The sequence below is a fragment of the Dendroctonus ponderosae genome, unplaced genomic scaffold (assembly GCF_020466585.1).
Source record: "Dendroctonus ponderosae isolate FM_Combo_2020 unplaced genomic scaffold, Dpon_F_20191213v2 Dpon_F_20191213_11, whole genome shotgun sequence".
Lineage (NCBI taxonomy): Eukaryota > Metazoa > Arthropoda > Insecta > Coleoptera > Curculionidae > Dendroctonus > Dendroctonus ponderosae.
In genome coordinates this window covers 36,759-46,896 of record NW_026017213.1, presented here as the reverse complement: position 1 = coordinate 46,896, position 10,138 = coordinate 36,759, and the positions used below count along the sequence as shown (strand labels likewise).

The 10,138-nt window shown below is 37.0% G+C and overlaps 2 long non-coding RNA genes across 2 annotated transcripts; both read left to right on the top strand.

Annotated features, from left to right (window-relative positions):
* The first annotated feature begins 10 nt into the window (after window positions 1-10).
* Window positions 11-613, top strand: LOC125502964. The gene is made up of 3 exons (XR_007280633.1): window positions 11-320; window positions 392-478; window positions 535-613. It is a non-coding gene; the product is annotated as an uncharacterized LOC125502964 (long non-coding RNA).
* A 3,730-nt stretch (window positions 614-4,343) lies between these two features.
* Window positions 4,344-5,141, top strand: LOC125502957. The gene is made up of 3 exons (XR_007280629.1): window positions 4,344-4,659; window positions 4,712-4,762; window positions 4,821-5,141. It is a non-coding gene; the product is annotated as an uncharacterized LOC125502957 (long non-coding RNA).
* The last annotated feature ends 4,997 nt before the right edge of the window (window positions 5,142-10,138 follow it).

Here is a 10,138-nt window from a genome sequence, read left to right as displayed (position 1 = left end):
TTGGTTGAGGGGGACAATCCTACAATAGACGTGGAAGTAAATCAAAAAGTGGAATCGATCATGTTCCCGATGTGGCTACCATTTCCTGAATCGGAATTTAAATCTTCAGCGGTTGTTATAAAATGTTTACTTGTATCCGCTTGTACTTTTATGTACATAGTTTTCTGTATGATCTTTCTTGCACTAATGATTTATTGTGTTTGGTTATTGAAAATGCAACAGGCGAAAATTCATAAGTGCAACTGGGACTCGTATGACATGGCAGCAAATCCATCTGCTGATATGACGGCTCTTATTATAAACAACCTGCGTGTATTTGGGTAAGGCTCAATGAACATCATCTTATAATTTTTAGCTGAACCTACAAAGTAAAATTACTTCTTGTTTCTAGATTTATTGAGCATGTAGATAAATCTGTTAGATATGCTATTTTGGTCGATGTTCTCCTGAATTCCATCAATATTGCATCTCTTGCGACGTATGGATCGACTGTAAGTTTAAAAATTAGGCCTGGGTTACTCAGTAAATTTTTAGGAGTTGGCGCGGGGCTGCGCAAACGGCTTGGTGCTCCAACCCAAAGCACCGGCGCAGTAACTCGGTTCAATTGCTGGGAAAAAATGTTATGAATTTATTTTAACATTGTATATACTTTCCTCACTGTGTTTCAATTCCAATTCTTGGGTTTCAGTCATTTATTGTATTTCTCCTTTGGAGTAAATACTTCAAATGTTTGCCAAGGCTTAAATGATGGTGGAAAATTTAACGTCAGTATTTAAATACTGGCAATATTGAGGCATTTTCTGCGAAAAATTATAAAATCTATTTTATTAGAACATTCGTCTTCTTCGAATTTGTGACAAAAATAAAATATTTTTTTTTTTATCAAAAAACAAACAGAATAAAAGAACGCTTTTAATAAATTATTTGAAGTCTATAGAGTTTGTCAACAAATTGTGGTTTTTTAGTTTTGACTTAATTTTTTACTTGCCTTACTTTTTACTCAAGAAACGCTTTATTTTGAAGACTTTCAAAAAATTACAATAAAAATTGATATCTTTGTAGGAATTTTACAAAAACATTTTCATTGTCAAATTGAAATTTGTCGGAACGAAAAATAAAATTAATATCTGCAGTTTTTTTTCGAAAATCGTTAAAGTTTTCTCAAAAATGGAATCCAAATACAAAAGTTTTGACTCAAAGGGCAAAGAAGCCGGTGTTTTCTCATGCCTTTCTGACAATCATGGGTCCTTTTCAGCAAAACATTACAGAATACATTTAAATAGAAACTTAGCGTCATTCATCGCTTCGTAGGGGTTTTAGAAAACTCTTTTCAGCTTCGAATTTGGAACAAAATGCAATATACTTATATAGATAAAGTTATAGCTTTGTAGGAATTTGACAAACATTTTTCAGTGACGAATTCAGGACAAAAACGAAAATAACTTTAACCCTTTTTTTTCCAAAAATTTTTAAGGTTTTCTCAAAAAACTAAAAGTTCCGGTTTTCCCGTTTCTGACTAAATATTTTCAGCAAATCGCTTCTAAATAACCTCGGTGAATTGTTAAGATTTAGCACAGTGCTTCGCAAGTGGCTTGATGCGCCAGCCCGACGCCTTGGCGCAGTAACTTAGTTCCGTTGTTGGTAACACTTTACCCATAAAAAATGTTGATGTTTTGTTTTTAGATGTTAAAATACCAGTCTCGATCATCGGTAAATGAGGAAAAACTCAACACAATGTTACCCAGGTGTATTGAGAATACACGTTTTGTAAATAACAAATTATTTGTTTCCAACGGGGATTTTAATTTCATTGAATCAAAATACAAAAGTATCAAGCACACTTCTTCCGTTCTTAAATTTTTATACGACTCGAAAATGTTCTTTCTTATTTTTTTGTATATTGTCTTTCCTTGGGTTATGTTAAAGTAATTTACAGTAAACATACATTTACGAGATAATCAACATACCCACACAACCCCCGTACAACATACCCAACTTACCTTCAGTACACCTCCTTTAGAGAACAAGTTAAACCTAAGAAAGACTGACATAGACAAAGTGAAACAACATATACATGACTACATTCAATCGCAAGCACAGCCCATTTCAATAGAAACTATACAAGAACAACTTTCACTAGCGATAAGAAAATTTAGCCCGGAAATTAAAAAAAATTTCTACCGACATACACTACCCAAATTCATACTGAGATTCATAAAACAAAAGAGAGAACTGTATAGACTATATACATACACTCAAAATAACGACCTAAAAAAGCCACTGAACCAACTCAACAGAAATATTAAAACTTTGATTGAACAATACTGACAAGACAAATGGCTAGAAACATGTAAGGAAGACAAAAAAAACTTACACTACTGACACAATTGACGACAACGGAATAGAACGTTACACACACAAAGAGAAAGCTGACGCATTCGCCGGACACTATCAAAAGGCCTTCAGCATATCGACAAATCCTAACTTCGACAATGACAACTGGAACATGATCAACGACTGGTACTTGAACTACTTTAACAACTCACCAAACTATACTTACAAAACTAATCACAGACAAAACACAGCACCGCGAAAAGACAAAACTGCTGAAAAGCTTAACCCAAGAAACTCACAACTCATCCTTACTGAAATCAACAACTGCATCAGAAATAACAAAATTCTGAAAACATGGAAAAGTGGCGTAATAATTAATATACCTAAAAATGGACGAGACGGTACACAACTGGAAAACTACAGACCCATTACATTACTCCCTGCGCTGTGCAAAGTTTTGGAACACATACTTAAACAGAGACTCGAAGAACTGATCGGAAAACATATACCCATCTACCAATTCGGCTTCAAACAATATCACTCGACTATTCAAACAACTCACCTAACTGACGGAAAGCCGGCATGTCTACTCATGGACATCAACAGGGCTTTTGATAGTGTCTGGTATAGGGGCTTACTATACAAGCTCCACACACCACCATATCTACTACACACCATAAAGAACTTATCAGAAAACAGACAACAACAAGTACGAATTGACAATACACTATCCATTACTTTTTCCCCTGAACAAAGGACTCCCGCCCGCAAGGATCCCCGCTCTCACCCTTTCTCTACAGTACATACTGCCATGACATATACAATTACAACTTACCAGACAAAAATCAAATCGACAGAACGGCATACTTATTACAATACGCTGACGACACGGCACTTATTGTACACGACAAAACTACTGAAAAAGCGACTGAAAGAATCCAAACACTAACAAACAACACAATGACATGGATACTATAAATGGAGACTAACGTCAAACGCGACAAAAAACAACAACTTCTGCTCACGAACCACAGACTCAACGCCGACTCCCCTGCGTGGTTTTAAGTAATAATTCTAATAAATGCTGGGGATTAAACGTTTTAGATTAAGATCAACAGCTACCAGCGGCCTTAAAAAACAAGTTATGCCCATTATATTGAAGTTCAATTAGAACCGATAGTTTATTCCAGCAAATTTAACCTACTTAGCTCTAATTCGAAACTGGGTGAGGTACTTAATGAAATTTGCTTTTCTTGTGCAACACTCCTTATCAAAATGCATACCATTGCACCAGCTGAGCTCTGCGCGTTCCCCCACCACGAAATGCCTCGACGTTAGCTCCATTTCCACTTTTCAATTGCGATCGATGCCCCAGTATTGTCTGTGGTTAGGAAAGTGCGGAACCGGCCAAACACGGCCAAACGACACACCCGAAAAACGACGTAAGGTACCTTGGGATTACAATCGACCACAAACTCAAATTCAGTAAACACACACGAAACATCGGAACAAAAACGATAAAAAGAACAAAACACTTTCGATCACTAATATACAAAGACAAAGAAATTAGTAAAAATACCGCGACAAAAATATACAAAGCGGTCTGCAGACCCCTCTTGGACAACGAACATATACTCATGGCCAGCGGAACAGAAAGGACAAAATGATACGTACAAACAACAGAACAAATTGCACTAAGACTAATAACACAAATAAAACACCCCCAAAACCCACTGCACAACCCTTCCAACCAACTACTATACGAACGCACAAACATGATAAAAATTTGCCACAACTGGACAAACAGCCCCCACAACTGGACCATACTGAATCCCCTTTGTATAACAAGACAGACAAAACACTCCCGTTTTCGTACCCCAACAAATACTTCTATATTAGACGTAGATTTGTAGGAAAAATTTGTATTTTCTCTTTTCTCATTCAATTTAATTTCTCGTTTTAACAATGATTCTTGTTTCTAATTAAATTTTATTTTAATTCAGGTGCGAAGTGGAAATTTGGTATTTTCGGCGTGTTTCATACTACTGCAAATTTCGCAAGTGTCGGTTTTGGGATGGTTTGCAAATGACATCAGAATGCAGGTGCAAAGAAACAGTTTTCAATGGCTAAGAAATTCTATGATATTTTCTCGTAGAGTCAAGCTACAGCTGATGTATTTTAGAATATGAATTGGCATTAAATTATTTATTATATCTAGACGTCAAAAATAAGAAAATGTTCCTTATGATGCTTACGCAATATCAGCATATTTCAGTCATTTCTATTGGACCTTTCGGACCGATGACTATTGACACCGTTATATCAGTAGGTGCCCAAATTCCGAAAATTCCACTTTTTAGGTTTAAATAACTTGTAGGTTATCACAGCTGCTTACTCTTACTTAAGTACATTTGATCCTGGACACCTAGTAAATATTAGTTGGAATGTACTTTAATTATCGCAATTAACTTTGATTTTTTGATTAGATGCCTAGTGGTTTATGGTAATGTAACCCAATAGTAATTTGATGTTTAAAATAGCAATTCGAGCAAACAGAGATAGGCCTCAGTAAATTTAGCAGTTGGCTCAGTGATGGGTTCTCTTAGTTGATGCTGATGAAGTCATTCAACTAGTTAAGTACATTTGATCCTGGACACCTACTAAATATTAGTTGGAATGTACTTTAATTATCGCAATTAACTTTGATTAGACGCCTAGTTGTTTATGGTAATGTTACCCTTAGATAAAGCTGAATAAAACTAGAACCAGCAATAGTAATTTGATGTTTAAAATAGCAATTCGAGCAAGCGGAGTAGGCATGGGTAACTCAGTGAATTTATCAGTTGGCCCAGTGATGGCTTGGTGCGTCTACTCAACGCACCGGCACGTCAACTCGCCGGAGCAGTTGCGTTGCAGCTACCCTTTTGGTAAAACTGTACTCATAAAGAATGTGGTGATCTATTAATTTTAGTGTTAAAATAAAATTTCGACAAAGAGGTAAAATGTTACTTCTAAAAGATGTCCATACCTTGTTTTGTTATGTTGTTTAATAAACGCCTAAACGAAAAATACTCTACAAGTTCAGAGGTATGCGTACAGTACCGAAGAGTGCGCTCTAAATATCGTCAAAATGTCCTTGTTGACAAATGTCCCTGTTAGAAAAATAGAAAGCCGCCCAAAATATTTCCAAAATTTGAAAATTCACACTCTACCAGTCAGTTGAAAAACATGGGAATCAAAGTTCTACATGGCAACCAGGGGCAAAGTAATGCTAAGCTTACCGAAAGCTGCATCCTGCCACTTGGAAAGAACGAAGAAATGTGTTTAGTACATGAGAAAATCTGTCTTAATTCAAACTTATTTGAAATAAACAAATCAAAGAGAGAGAAATATAAAAAATCCATGAAACTTCAGAAGTTTTTCTGAAAACTGAACTGAGTTCAGTATTATATTGAGTTGTTTTATGGTAGTAGTCCTGGCACTTAAAGCATAGCTGTATAGAACTGGGGAGCTGTTCCATTTAATAAATAACTTTCCGTTGTTAATCATTGTGTGCAACAAGTTAGGTGATGCTTCTTCAAATATGGTGTGTTTATCGTTCTGTTTTAAGTATGTGATAGTCAGGCTATCGTTATCGCCTTTAAATGTACGTCAATAAGCCAAGAACAACTCAAGAGTTAAAGAATAAGATAATTCGGCACATTTACGACATTGAACCTAAATTATGCTTAAATGTCATTGAACATATGGACCATCGGCTGAAGGTATACCACCGAAGCTGTGGCGAGCATTTGGCCAATATTCTGTTTCACACATAATTTTCATTGGTCTTTCTATCATAATAAAAAATATTGAGATAATTGTCTAACTAGTTTTTGTTTTATTTAGAATTAACATCGTGCATCTAGATTGAATCACATCGTGTTGAGGTTTACCAAACTTGGGGACCATGATGACTTCAGCTATTTTCCACATTGCCGGTACATACTTAATCCTGATTGAGACGATAAATAGATGTAAACGTCAAAATCCCCGTTTTTGGTAGTTGTTTCAGGATATGTCCTGGAATTAAATCAAACCCAGGAGCCTTTTTTGGCAGAAATTATTATTAATTTCTTCTGCTACTTCTTTCGGATCAACAGGAGCAATCATGTCGATCGAATTGGAGGACGAAATATTGTCTGCAACAGGTGGGTTATTGTGATGGTTGTATTGTATGTCGTTTGGTACAAATACGCCTGCCAGATATTCAGCAAATAGATCCGCTTTTTGTTGATCATCACGAGCCCAATCGCTTAGTCCCTTTCTAATAGGCGGTATTGACGCAACTGGTTTTCTAACTTCTTTTTTCTTCTTTGTAACCTTCCACAAGGAATATTCAGTTTCTTTATATGTTGATAAATTTGTAATAAAAGAATTTAGAGAGTTCCGTTTTAATTTGTAAATTTCACATTTTAGCTCTTGAGTTTGTCTATTGGATGATGTCTTATCGCTAGGATGACGTGTTTGTTGCCATCGTCTTTTGAGATGTGAGTAATTTTTTTGGTGTTTTTGTGAGCAACTGTTTGCAGCAAAGTCGTAAATTTTTCGGTTTCTATGTCGAGTTGGTCGGCTGTTTTCAAACTTACGTTCAACGTGATTTCGTCTTGTAGGTCAGCTGGTCAAAATTTAAAACTGAATTAGGTAAAAATAAAATCTTTAGGACTAGCACCCTTAAACGCTCACTAAATTGATAGTTTAAAACATAAAGAACCGTATGCATAAAAGATGAAACGACGTATGTAGGACATCCAGAAAAAGTTACTGTTTGGTGCGGTTTATGGGCTGGCGGAGTCATCGGGCTGTACTCCTTCGAAAATGAGATGGGCCAAGCAGTTACCGTGAGTGGTGTTCGCTATCGCAAGATGTCGCACTTTTTGTGGTCAGAAATGGAGGATATCCACCTGGACGATATCCGCTCCATTCGCCATTTTATGGAGATATGCGGAATTTATATGGCCTAGTCTCCTGTGCCATGTCTGAACCGTTGCTAAAACTGCGACAGGTGCTGCCAGTATCAAATTCTCTGCAGGTGTGTTCAATTTGTACAGACCATCATGCAGATCAGCCGTTGCAATTAATTCATTTTGTGCAGAGTATTCTTTACAAATATTGCTCTCAAATCTGACTGTATTACCACTTTTAATGATCTGGCTAACCGACAATAAGTTGGTTGTTAGTCCTGGAACACACATAACGTTTTTAACGGTAACATCTAAACACTGAGAATCTACTAATGTTTTCAATTCTACATCGCCTATATATTTAATATGGAGCTTTTCTTTGTTGGCTACCATAATCTCGGGGAAATCGGGATTAGCCTTGTTTATTACCCAATCTTCGTTTGTAGTAAAGTGACAACTGGCTCCCGAATCGATGTACCAATCTTTTCGGCTAAAGTTATAGCTGGAAAACACAACATTAAATAAGTGTTTATTCTTTTGTTGCATACCTGTGTGTTGTGTGTTTATCGTCATTGGGTTGCCTTAATTTGGGACACTGACTTCGAAAGTGCCCTTTTTCCTTGCAATACCAGCAGTTTACGTTTCTTTCAGAACTTGACATGTTTACATTTTTATTTCTATCTGATTTGTCAAAATTTCGTCTGTCAGACTTCCAGAAAGGTCTATGTGATGCCCCCTTTTGGTTGTAGATTGATCTATTGACTCCAAACGCCATACCGTTACTGCTAACTTCACTCTCCATATCAAGCAATCTCACCTTGATAGAATCTGTGGTTATTTTCTGGCCGCTGTTCTCCAGCGCCATTACCATCGGTTGATATTTTTCCGTTAAACCTGCTAGCATAATGGATGCCAAAAGTTCATCTCCAAGCCCGTGCCACTAAGTTTTTGTCCAATGTCCACGATTTTATTCACATACATTGTCATTGAGTCCGATTTTTCTAACCGAGTCGACATAAAATTTCTTAATAAACCGATTTTTCGCGTTTGTCCCGAATCGTCAAATAGTCTTTTCAGCTTATTCCACAGTCGTGGTTGTTTTCTTAATATGCACATATAACGATGAGTCAATTGTCAGTATTATTTTTGCCTTTGCTTGCGCATCGTGATCTTCGACCACACACAAGGAGTCGCTGGGCCCTGAGAACTCTGGTTGGGGTCCTGACAGGACACTGCCGTCTGAACAAATACCTACACCTACTTGGAATCGGGGTTACCCCGTATGTCCACAATGTGGTTCCAGACACAGAGGAACAAGTATTGGACATAATTACAGAAGAGCCTTTCAGGGATACTCAGAACATTGCACAACAACTGACACTTTCCCAGGCACCAAATAAATAGCGGCTACATTCCTACCACGTATGTACCGGTCTAAATTGAGCAGGAGTTAATTAACCGAATACGAAAAGCTGCTCAAGAAGAGTGCATAATAAGGTGGTTACGCCGGCACTTGTTTGGTGATAGAGACGCAAATGTATGTTGTTATAATTTGTAAACAAATTAGTAATTCGGGGTTATAAGTTTCGAAATAGGTTCCGTCATTCAACGATTCTTGTTGGATTTACCGTTTATCCTTGCCTATCTTATTGTCACTCTCCATGTATCCATGGCTACCAGAGTTTTAAATAATTACGAAGCAAAAGGTATTTACGTAATGTTAATTAGGTAGATTACTTTGAAAAACATTGTTATCGTTTTTCACAACACCTCCAGAGGAATGACGCAAATTTTAACTCACCCTGTATATCTGAATTATGGACAATACCCTCTGCAAAGTTTGTATATAATAACTGCAAAGTTTGTATATTATATAACATATATAAGTATGGCTGGGTCGATGAGGGGGACAAAATCCAAGGCCGATCTAGCCTCCGCTGACGTCATTACAACTGCAACTCCGTAGTGTGCTCTTCGTCTGCTCCTCCAGAATAATAAAGATATCCATCGTCTGTTTTTTGGGTGCCGAATCCCGGCCATTGTACCTCGCTCATGCCTAGGAGACTAATATTCATCTCAGTTTACCTACTGGTATTTTTCCACAATTTCAGTATAGCAAATAGTGCACAAAACCTGCAGCTTGTTTGCCGGAGACTCTAAATTCGTGAAATATTCCATATTCCCACGTTTTTATTTTTGATTCTATTTTATCTTCCTATAAACCTTTACAACATGTCCTCACTGATTCATTGAATTGCCACTTCTATGTCGACCTGAATTATTGGTAACAAATCCGCTCTAAATAAAACAGAGTCTTTCCCATGCTCTGGAGGTGTTGTCTGACGATGTTATAGTACTGAAAAATAGTAAAAAAAATTAGTTGTCATTAAAAACTGATAAATTTGCCAAAAACTATATCAGAAATACGGCAGCAATGTTTTTCAAGGTAATCTGTCTAATTAACATTGCGCATATACCTGTTTGCGCATTGCGCATATACCGCAATTATTTAAAACTCCGGTAACCATGGAATTATACAGAGTGACAATAAGATTGACAAGAATAAACGGGAAATTCAACAAGATTTGTCTTCACACTTACTTTCGAAATGTCAACCTGTTCTCATAACCTCGAACACCAAACATTTGAATGGTTAACTCCAAACAAGCTGGTGTCTGTGCAATTTCCTTATTATCCACTCTTATCAAGCAGTTTCCCGTATTCAGTTAATTAACTCCTGCTCCATTTGTATCTCCTTGTGCTGTGTGTATCGTACAAACGCGGTATGAATGTAGCCCTTCCTCGGTATTTATTTGGTGGTTGGGAACGTGTCAGTTATTGTGCTCTGAGTGCCCCTGGTG